The 11118-nt window shown below is 36.7% G+C and overlaps 1 long non-coding RNA gene across 5 annotated transcripts in view; it reads left to right on the plus strand.

The window, feature by feature from the left end:
* The window catches only part of LOC116279403 (uncharacterized), a 92872-nt gene extending 87330 nt beyond the window's left edge, over nucleotides 1-5542 (plus strand). For all 5 annotated transcript variants that reach the window (XR_012059035.1, XR_012059039.1, XR_012059036.1 and 2 more), the window contains one exon: nucleotides 5264-5542. This is a non-coding gene — a long non-coding RNA (uncharacterized lncRNA). The remainder of the gene's footprint in view (nucleotides 1-5263) is intronic.
* Nucleotides 5543-11118: the final 5576 nt, after the last annotated feature.

The following is an 11118-nucleotide window of genomic DNA, read 5'->3' on the forward strand; positions in this document are numbered from 1 at the left end:
TGTTTTAATTCTACCTCATCCATTTCTCTTGAGCTAGCACTAATGTCTGTATCATGTATGAATTTTTAATCAAGGTAAATTACTCAATTAGTGCTCTGTCTACCTGGAAAACTGCCTATCATTCAATGAGCATATGAACTATGTCTTTAATGAGAACGGTGAGCTCTCTTTTTACTTCTAAAGGAGCAAAATCATATTGCTATTTTGCAATTCAGAGCTGGTTTTGCTGTTGTCTGCTGCCATATTCTTGACTGGCATTGATGTATGAGAGAAGTTACTGAAGCCTTCTGCATCCTTAGAATGTGAGCTGAATATATGAGTCAGGAAAAATCTCTCCAACACAAGGTAATAAAAAATACAATTTAGTATTGTTTCACTTATGATCAGGCAAGGCAATAAGACTCTCGTATTACATTGCCCCAAATCCTGCATAAACTATTCCAAGTGTGTGTATTTTAGGTAAAAGACTGTTGTGTATTTTCTATTGAAACGAACAGCTCCCCGCAAGGGATCAAATAGACAGCGATTTACATTTACCCAAAGGGGGAAGCTCTACATACAATGGTGTTACTGTAACAAGTAAAATGTAAATTGTGTACTCCAGAGACCAGAGGGCACAACTCTGACTTCAGAGGTTTTCAAGTCAAGGAACAGTGCTATTCCTTTCCTAACGTTGTCAGTTAAGATTACAGCGAATTTGGAGGATAGTGATAGTACCAGATCCAGAAAGACGTAAACTTGTGAATTACTAACAAAGATACTGGAATATTGCTTTGGTTTTCAATATAAAGTGTCTCTATCCCGGAGGGGAAGATGTAGTTTAGTACTGCTCCCAGCAACACATCTTGCTCTTCTTACTAGTTTCACTCATTAGATTTCATAGCATTTCACTAGTGCTGTTTCCCTCTCTGTCTTTATTCTCCCTTAAAAGAGTCATTTGGAAGAAACTGATATCATGGGCAATAGAAACCTTTTAGTGAATGTGGCCTAGAAACTGCATGTGGTACGACAAATTCTATAACAGATATAGGGCCTACGCTGAGTGCCAGGTACTGTTTCAAGAGACCTAACATAGGTTTAATTTTCACAACCCTGCTTGGCGGATGCTGTTGCCACCCCCCATTTTACTGCTTAGGAAACCGAGGCATAGAAAAGCTAAGTTACATTTCACAGGGGCAGAAAACAAAGGAATGCGGGTTTGAATCCTCACAAGCCAGTTTCAGAGACTGTGCTTTTAAACTGGGGTAGATATGTAAATGGGTTACCATCCAAATTGAGATAATTTTGAGAGTTAAAGGGGGCCCTGCTAATCATTACACTGGGAAAATAGGTGCAAACTGAGATGATCCCAGGCAAACAAGGGTATGTGGTCACCCTCCTCTTAATCTCCATTCTGTGCTGCCCCGAGTTTACTACCACACTTCCTTAGTTGCCAAATGGAGTATTTACACAGGGTAATTGTAGCCCTGTAGTAAATATAGGCGTTTTATCATTTATAGAAGCAATATATAGATAACTAGTAAGTACTTTCATTAGTAATGAATCCATTTCTCAGTTTCCATTACAATATAGAAAATGGGCTACTATTAAGGGTGCCACCTTATCTCCGTATTTCCCATTTTCAACTGTCCCTCAACTTCCTTATCAGAGGAAATTAGCCACATCCCTCTTACTTAAGAAAGATTTACTGCCGTAGGAATGAAGCCCAACTTTATAAATTCCCATGGCATAGTCATCCATTGCAAAATAAAGCTAATGATGACAAGTCAAAACAAATTAAGCAGTGTCAGGTTTGTTAGTCTTCTGCTATAACAACATTACTTCTAGAATGCAGATTAGGCTAAATTGTCATTAAGGCAACATCACAATACCTTATTTTAATGAAAATAGATTTAAAATTTATTTCTAACTCATTGAATAGAGTTACATGTTAAGAGATTGATGGAGTCTTTCCTAAGGACAATGAGGATTTATTGGAAAAATCTCATTTGCAGAGAATAACTAAATCTCAGCTGATGTCTGTAGAATTCAACTACTCAGAGTTAGAAAATTTTCCACACATGAGAAATTTTCTTCAAATGAAATATATGAAGTAGCCATAAGTCAAATGCAGGGTCATTATGTGCACAAATTGGCTCTTATTATAAATGGGACTAAAGAATCTGAGCTTTAAGCAAGCCCATTGCAATAAATGGGCATATGAAAGAACTTTAAGACTAATCAGAATGTAGGTTCTACATTCCATCTAGAGAAGTCTCTGTAAAAGCCTGTATACACTAAACAATTATTTATTTTGAGCTCAGATGTCAAGATATGGCATATGTTGGATGAACTGTAAGAAATACTCACTCCAGTATCTTTGCCATTCAGTGGAGGGGACAGGAAGAGAAATTTGCTATTTGCCTAAGCAATTATGTGGCACAATCAATTGGTTAAAGGTTAAAATATTAAATGCCAGAGGGTATCAGCAGGAATGGTGGGGTAGAGATCTCTGGAAATTTGCTCCCCATAAAAATCAATGAGAGCAGAAGAATTATGTGGAGATTCCCATGTCTGTAAGGTGCTTTTAAAAAGCTCTGATACATACTTAGGAATCTAGAAGTCCTTGCACATGGGCTATGTGTATGCCCTGAAAAAACCTAAGAAGGCCCTAAACTCTCAACTTGAGGCTCTGTGCAAACAGGAAGTGAAAGCTAAGGTGGAATTGTAACATGCCTGCTGGAGTGTTCAAGGAATGCCCGACAATTAGAGCTCTCTTGTGGCTCTAATCTCTCCTTCCTTTATGCTGTTATTGTCATAAATTGCACTCATATAAATTGTGTGCTTATCAATACAGATTTATAATTACTGCTTTATATAGTTGTCTTTTAAATCAGACAGGAGAAAAAAGGTTATACAACAAATATGTATATTGTCTTTTTTAGTCTACATTGTCATGTACTAAGTATTAATCCTATACTTCTTAGTAACTATAAAATTTTTTTAAATATAGCAAATACAAAACAAAGCAATTAAAATGGTGCACTAAAAATCACTTCTTTAATACAAATCAAGGCATTAATAGAGGAGTATGGAAACAAAAGCTCATAAGACATATAAACAAATAGCAAATGAAAGATGTAAGTTATACCTTATTATGAATAATTACTTTAACATTCCAATTAAAAGGCAGAGATTAGAATAGGTTTTTTAAAATGTAAAGAATGGAAACTATATACCAAATAAACAGTAAACAAAGAGATCTGAAGTGGCTAGGCTAATCCTAGAAAACATAGTTTTAAATTAAAAAAAAATGCTTCTAGAGAAAAAGAAAAATATTTTCTAATGATAAAAGTTAAGCCCATCAAGATGGCGTAACAATTATAAACATATACAGACCTAACAACAGAGCTTCAAAATATATGGAACAATATCTGAAAGAATTTTATAGAAAAGACAGTTCATCAATAGTAGTTGGTAATGTCAATATCTCATTTTTAACAACGGACAGAAAAATTAGCCAGAGGATCAACAACTGGAACTCTATAAACCAACGAGACTCAACAGACACCTACACAGCACTCCAGACATCAACAGCAAAATACATATTCTCAAGTGCACATGAAACATTATCTAAAACAGATCTTATATTATCCCATGAAACAAATCTTAATATATTTAAAAGGACTGAAATAACACAAAGTATGTTTTATGACCATAATGTAAAAAATTAGAAATCAATAGCAAAGGGAATTTTGGATAAGTCATACATGTGTGTGGAAATTAAACAGCACACTCCTAAATGACCAATCCATCAAAGAAGGAATCACTAGGAAAATTAGAAAATACTTTGAGATAAATGAAGATAAAAAGGTAATATCACACTTACGAATTACAGTGAAATGATTCCTGCCCACACAGAGTTTTGACTGCAGCATGTAGAGATATATAAATAAATTGTCCTATCAGTCATATCAGGTAGTTCCCTTAGAGTTCGCTCCTATTGTGCAAAATAGTTTCTATCTGTATCACCGTCTTTCATCACAGTTCACAATATTGTCCATTCTATCACATGGTATGTTTTGAGGAACAGACTTCTCTTTGGTAAGGGAAAACTAACAAGATTTTGTCAGCAAAACAAGATCATACTGGTTCTTCATCTTCCCTCCTTCCAAGAGAGGCAAGCTGGGACGAAGGTCCTCTGCTGGATATACAACATGCACCTACAAACCAGGAGAGGGAGTCCTCCCTTTGCGATTCTTCTTTTTCATAAGTAAGTGTGGAAAAGCATTGTTTCTAGTGGAGGAATACTCAGAACACTTTGGTCCACGATAGTCTGGATTTTTGTGCTGCCTGTTTAGAGGTAGTCTCTGAGAAGCTGGAACTTGCACCTAGAACACTCTCCAGTGCTGATTTGTGTTCCCAGACAGTGGGGATTTACAGTCTCCCACCTTCATTCCTCCATCTCCTATCTGAGGGAGGGAGCCGATCAAGCCATGGGAAGCTGACATGGGTACAAGGTGCAGTACTGGATCCTGCTAGCTCATTGTTCAGGAAAAGTGGAAAATATTTATCTCAATCCCAGTTTGGGCTCAAGGGACTCTACTATTAACTGAATCAATATCCTCTATTTCATATGACTTTTTAGCATATCTCAAAGTTACTGATTATCATATTTTAAAATAAGAAAAAAATGTAAATGAGTGAACCATGGAGCTAACGAAACCTCACTTCCATCTTGAAATGAAGGGATTGCCCATGATGACGACCACATACTGACTAAAGAGATTCCAGTCTCAGACTCTCACTGTCTCTGGAAACACTATTATCATGGTACATTTAGCAAATGCTTTATTATAATTGAACTTCTATGAAACTACATATTATGCAAATAAATTAATTATCATTTGTAGCCTTACAATGGCTAGTAAATCAATTCATAATTATATGACACTTAGAATAAATAGAATAACACTCTTTAAAATTTCCCTGCTGAAGTGCTAATGCGTAACACGCTCAGTAGCAAAGCAATAAAACAGTCGAAGGCGAAGCAACATTGTACGCTGAGTCGTGGGTACTGAGCATAAAATGAAGCCACGGTGATTGCAAGCTTTGCTTTCCATCCCTCTACACAGAAGCCTTTTGAACACTGCGAATACCCTGAAGAACTGCCTATCAATATATGCAATGTGCTTTTATTTTCATAATCAATAGCTGATATCTGAATCTAAAACAGAGTATTTGTTGAAATAACCTTCTTAAATTATATTGTTTTTTAATCTAGAGTATTGGTCTCAAGAAGCTTCCTGTATCAAGGGATTGCTTTGCCAAACAAGACTAACTGAAGAAGTAAAATTAAAAAAAAAATACTGAGGAAACTCCTGCTCTCTCATTGCACTTGCAAAACATACAGGCTGGACACAATACTGCTAGTGGCACTCTGTTGGCATCTTGATGGAGAAAGCCTCTCTAGAAATCGAGATATAATCCAACTCTGAAGACAGACATCAGATCAATCTGGTCTCCAGAGAGACAGTAAGAATAAAGCATCAATGAGAAACCATTCTTTATTTTGTGTTTATTTCCTTGTCGCTATCTGAGGATCCTGCCATCAAAAGAATGTCTGTAATCCAAATATCGAGGGAAGCATTTGATTTATCCCAGAGGCTGCATACATTTAAAGGCCTTCAATAGGTAAGAGAGCCAAGTTGGCTCATTTTATTTTACTGCTACAATAGAAACTGCACATATACATACACACTAGAAGCCATGCGCTGAAGAACAAATGGAATGTATAATGAGATGTGGCTTTGACATGCTTGGTTGGCAATGTTTTCTCCATTCCATAGTAAATCATAAGAATGGCAGCAACATGCTGTCAGAATGTAAGATAAATAATAATTTTCCTAAGTCCCAGGAACTCTCAACCTCTAGATGAGGGAAAAAAACCCAATTTAGAAGCAGTTTGATTTTTGTGGAGCATGGTCGCAAGGGCACAGCACTAACAACAGGAGGCCTGGGCTTTCTAAAATACTTCTCTGGGACCTTGGAAATTCTTTTACATCTCCAAGTTCTCAAATCTGAAATGCAAAGATCTGAAACCTTACCAATTCTCCTCTGATAAAATGCTGTAAGCTTGAGATCAAATGATACTAAAATAGTAGTGATTACTATCAATTGCCAGATGCAATAAAACTGTGAGTAGAAATTTTGCTGATCAAATGTCATGTCTATTGATTCATTTTTATAACCTTTGAAGCATCCAATGAATAATTGTTTCTCATACTTCTAACATTTGTCAAACACTCATTAGGAAAAGTAATCTGAATACACCCAAAATGTAGTACAAAAGATCTGTCTCCAGGCTAGTTAAGGAAATAAAATTCCATGTCTGCAGGGTGTCTGGAAGCAACTGGATGGGGAGTTAGTGAAGTCCAGAAAAGTGGGAGAGGTGAGCCTGCAGGGCTGGATAAAACCTTGGCCTGACTTTTAAAACTTGGTAGATAAAAAATAGCTAGCTGTGTGTGCATAGCTGTGTGTGTGAATGCCTTCTCTTCTGCTGGGTGACCTTAGTTGCACTGGGGCCACTATCACAGTCAGATGAAGGTGGAATCCCTTTACAACCCAGGCCCTGAGGAAGCACCTTGCAAAACTGAAGCTCAAGGTATGAGACCCAGAGTGCTTCTAAATTGTAGGAAATCTAATGCTGACCTTATCTACTGAAAGACACTAATGAAATTTGGTGGTTCTCAACCCAATTCAGAAACAAAAATAGTGGAAGATACTCCTCCCTGATTTTGCTAAAATTATCGAGCCCCTCTGTTTCCTTTCTTCAGGGAAAAAAAAAAAAAGGAGATGTTCTGGCAGAGAAAGGCTCTTAAACACACACACACACAAAATACCATACAATTTGTTTTAGTGACTCTTCCTCCTCTATGAGGTTTTTGTGGAATTTGCTCCATCCTCTCTGCTTCTCTGTCAAGTAGACGGTTTGAAACAATAACCGTGAGAGCTATTTTACTAAGATCTCTGTAAGTGATTGGGCCCAAAGCCATTTAGCATAGCAACTAGAGGAAGGCATTATCTATAGAAAAGCCAGTGTGATTTTAAAAGAAGTTGAAACTGAACAGACTACTGGCAGGCTTCAAATCCCTAGATGGCATCCCACTGCTCTTAGAATAACAGCCCAAATCCCCACCGCAGCCCAGATGCAGGATACATGGTCTTGCCTATATTGCGTTTTCTGCCTGCCTCGTCATTGCCCTTTCATACCCCACCCTCCCTGGTTCACTGCACCTGAGAGTGTTGCTCCCTTTTGTCTTCCAGACAAGCCAGGCACACTGAAACCTTTGAGACTCTGTACTTACTGCCTCTGTTTGAAAACCTCTTTCTTTAGCTTATTTATATCCTTTTTAAAAAAATTTATTTAAGTATAGTCAGTTACAATGTGTCAACTCCTGGTGTACAGCATAATGTTTCAGTCATACATATACATACATACATTCGTTTTCATATTCTTTTTCATTATAGGGTTACTACAAGATAGTGAATATAGTTCCCTGTGCTGTACAGAAGAAATTTGTTTTTTAATCTGTTTTATTTACAGTAGTTAATGTTTCAATTCTCCAACTCCTAATTTATCCCTCCCCACCCACTGTTCCCTGGTAACCATAGGGTTTATTTACCATGTCTGTGAGTCTGTTTCTGTTTTATAGATGAGTTCATTAGTGTCTTTTTTTTTTTTTTTTTTAGATTCCACATATGAGTGATATATGGTATTTTGCTTTCTCTTTCTGGCTTACTTAGAATGACAATCTCTAGGTCCATCTATATTGCTGCAAATAGCATTATTTTATTCTTTTTATAGCTGAGTAGTATTCCATTACCCCCTTCTGATCTCAGATTAAATGATTCTTCTTCTGAGAGGACTTCTCACCAACCTTAACTAAAGTGACTTACCCTTTGCTCTGCTTTTTGATCTGTTAACTTTGTGGCACTCGACACAATCAATCATTAACTTGTATGATATGTATTTCTACAGTTGTCTTTATCCTCCACTAGGATGTTACCTCTGAGATCAGGGATCTCATCCTTTATGTACTACTGTATCTGCAATGCCTAGAACGAAGCTTTGCCCATAGTACAGACTCAGAATTTGCTAGGCAAACAGAGTTGTTTTACCTCAGCAATGTTTTCAGTATTGAAATCAATTCAGCCAGAGAGCATATTCTATAAAATATTAGAGCACTTTGGAGAACTAGCCTCCCTTCCTTACCAGAGATGAAATGAGATTTCATGTAGACAAGAGCTTTAATTAAGGCTGCCTAACAGTTACACAGCCATTCCTGGGCCTGCAGTCCTACTGCAGCTGTATTACAGAAGGAAACAAGCCCCACAGAACCCTACTGAGGTAAGCATGAATCAGTCTGGTCAATGTAAGTGTTTCAGTGGCCCAACACTATTTAGGAAGGTCAAGCAAGTTATCAATATTTACCACCTGGATGGGAACTCAGCTTTCAGCCTCTATGCTTCTCAGAAGTAGAACAAATTTTTCCCAACCAGTATCAGCAATTAGTTAAAGAGGTCACACCTCTTTTTCCTGATATCCCTCGAAAAACTATTCAAGAAACCAACACAGATCACCATGGCAACTATAAAACATGAAAACATCTAGCTTTTTAAGCAAGGTGTGCGTATCTACTGTTTTCTGTAAATTTTCTCTATGGTTCTCATGTGGAAGAAGGGAGGTGTTGTATGAATACAAAGTTGTAATTCTAGGCAAAGGGATAAACGATGAAATTGTCATTACTCAGATATAATTATCAGTTGCCATACACATTCAAAGTTGAACATATTTACCTCCTGAGACTAAAAACTCGGTTGAATTCCTCATTTTTCTTAGGAATCCTCCTGGGACAGACCTGGAGTAAGAGGAATGAATGGGGATGTCCTATGCTACCTACGTGTATGTATTTGCACATAACTGCAATATATTACAATATTGTCAAATTAATAGATGGCCCCCAAACTACTCATAACCAAACCACATTAACACTTCTGGATTACCAAGAGACTGAAGTCAAATATACTTATAACTTTTTTTTTTTTTTTACAATTTATCCTTTTTTTCTTTTTACTTTGTATTATGCTTTCAAAATGCATTTCTTCAGCTCACAACACTAGGAGGGATTTTGTTTATATTAACATCCAACAGGGAAAATGCTATTATACAATCTAATTTTTGGTTGAAATTAAATTTAATCATTTTCTTCATCAAAATAACTATTTACTACATAATGAAATTCCACTAATGCCATAACAGCTGCATTTTAAAGACAAGCATAAATCACAAAATGGTATCAAATTTGTGTAGATTAAAATAATTCTTGAGAAAATTCTGGAATATCTAAAACCTATTAGAATTCTATCAAGTTCCTCTTTGCAACCTTACTGTTTCAGCAGAATGAGTTGTACAGAGGTCAACTAAGTCATCTCTTGGTCTCTAGACAGAATTCTATAAAACACAGTATCTACCATGAAAGTTTATAAACATCTCTGGAACCTTGAGAGAAAACAAGGGAAGAGAACTTTAGTACCCCACCCAGTTATGCTTCAGAATATTAAAGCCTCTAAAATATGAAAGCTTCTCATTTCTAACTGTAGACCCTCTCATTGAGGTCATGACTGTTTTGTCTGCTGGTTATATTTAGAATCCTCCAATTACTAATATCACATCAAACTTGAAACAGATATGTAGAGATCTAAAACTTTAAAGGTTAAAAAATTAGGGGTGGAATTACATGCACATTTAAGAAATAGGACTATTAAAATAACTTGTGAAAGAGGGAGAAATTTCATACAGTAAAGTGCTAAATTAATGACTCTAAACAGAAAAAGCAAATGAAGTACAGAAGAGTTCTACGCAATTGGCTGGTACCTGACAGCTGGTGTTCTAGCCCACTGTTTCATATTCTGTAAAACTGTCTCTATATAAATAACTATGCTCAGTGACTGTGTTTCATACAGAGCAAGACTTTTGTGAGGAATGGCTAATTAAGAGTTTCAGTTAGCCAATGCCACAAAATAGCCAATAGACTTTCATAGATGCATATAGTAACTGCGTAAAATGACACATAATTTTACTTTTAATTGCTTTTAACTTGTGGATGATTTTACAACATTAAAGATAGACACAAAGTGAGAAATATAAATGAACTATCTGTGGCTTACACACTCTTTTCTAGAACCTAAGAAATGAAACTCAAATCATAAAAGACTGATTATTGAGATCAGTCAGAAAACCAAACTGCAAACAATTAAACCAAACATTGTTTCTTACTGCTGGGTTATTCTGGGTTAGTACAGATATTCTGGGTTAAGATATTCACGTCTGTGACAGCATCTCTACTTAGCATTACTTTTAGGTTGGGGAGAGAAGCCTGCACTGCTCTCCTGCAAGGCCATCTTGAATCTGGCTGAGTAATAGCAAGGATCTGATCCTCTCCTTGATCATAAGGATAACACTCTGACTCTTCTTTCTAATTACTCATGAGGTATTCTGATTTGACCAACCTCTCCACTGTAACATAACACATTAGCCTAAGATGAACATTTGGCCCTAATGTTCTCACAAGAAGGCTGGATGAGATTCACATACACGTAAACCTGTGCCCTTTCCCACCGACTCCCCATTAAAATAACGATAATAACCTATTGGGAGTAGCTATGTACACTCTTTATGGGATAAGTCAAGAAAAGATGCACATAAGGCACAATGGCGACTCTCCATTTTCATGTGAAGTCTACAATTCAGGAAGTAGCAGTTTTTCAGAGATAATATTTGAGAGAATCCAGCCAGTATTAGCACTTTTTCTCCTTCAATTTAGCTACCCAAATGAGATGAAAAGAACTATCTGCCTTGGGAGAGATCCTATGAGGGCACGGACAATATGGTTGTTCCAGTATATGTTCAGCTGCTAAGCACACCATCACTCAACTTCAATACAAAACAAAACAAAAAAAAGTGAACAACAACAAGAAAAGCCTGTGGAGAAATGTGGTTCCAGCAGATGGGGTGATGGACAGAGTAGAAGAATGAAACCAATTTTATATTTCAGAGGGGAAAAATGAAGGTACTTA

This window comes from Vicugna pacos, chromosome 15 (genome assembly GCF_048564905.1).
Source record: "Vicugna pacos chromosome 15, VicPac4, whole genome shotgun sequence".
NCBI classification, from domain to species: domain Eukaryota; kingdom Metazoa; phylum Chordata; class Mammalia; order Artiodactyla; family Camelidae; genus Vicugna; species Vicugna pacos.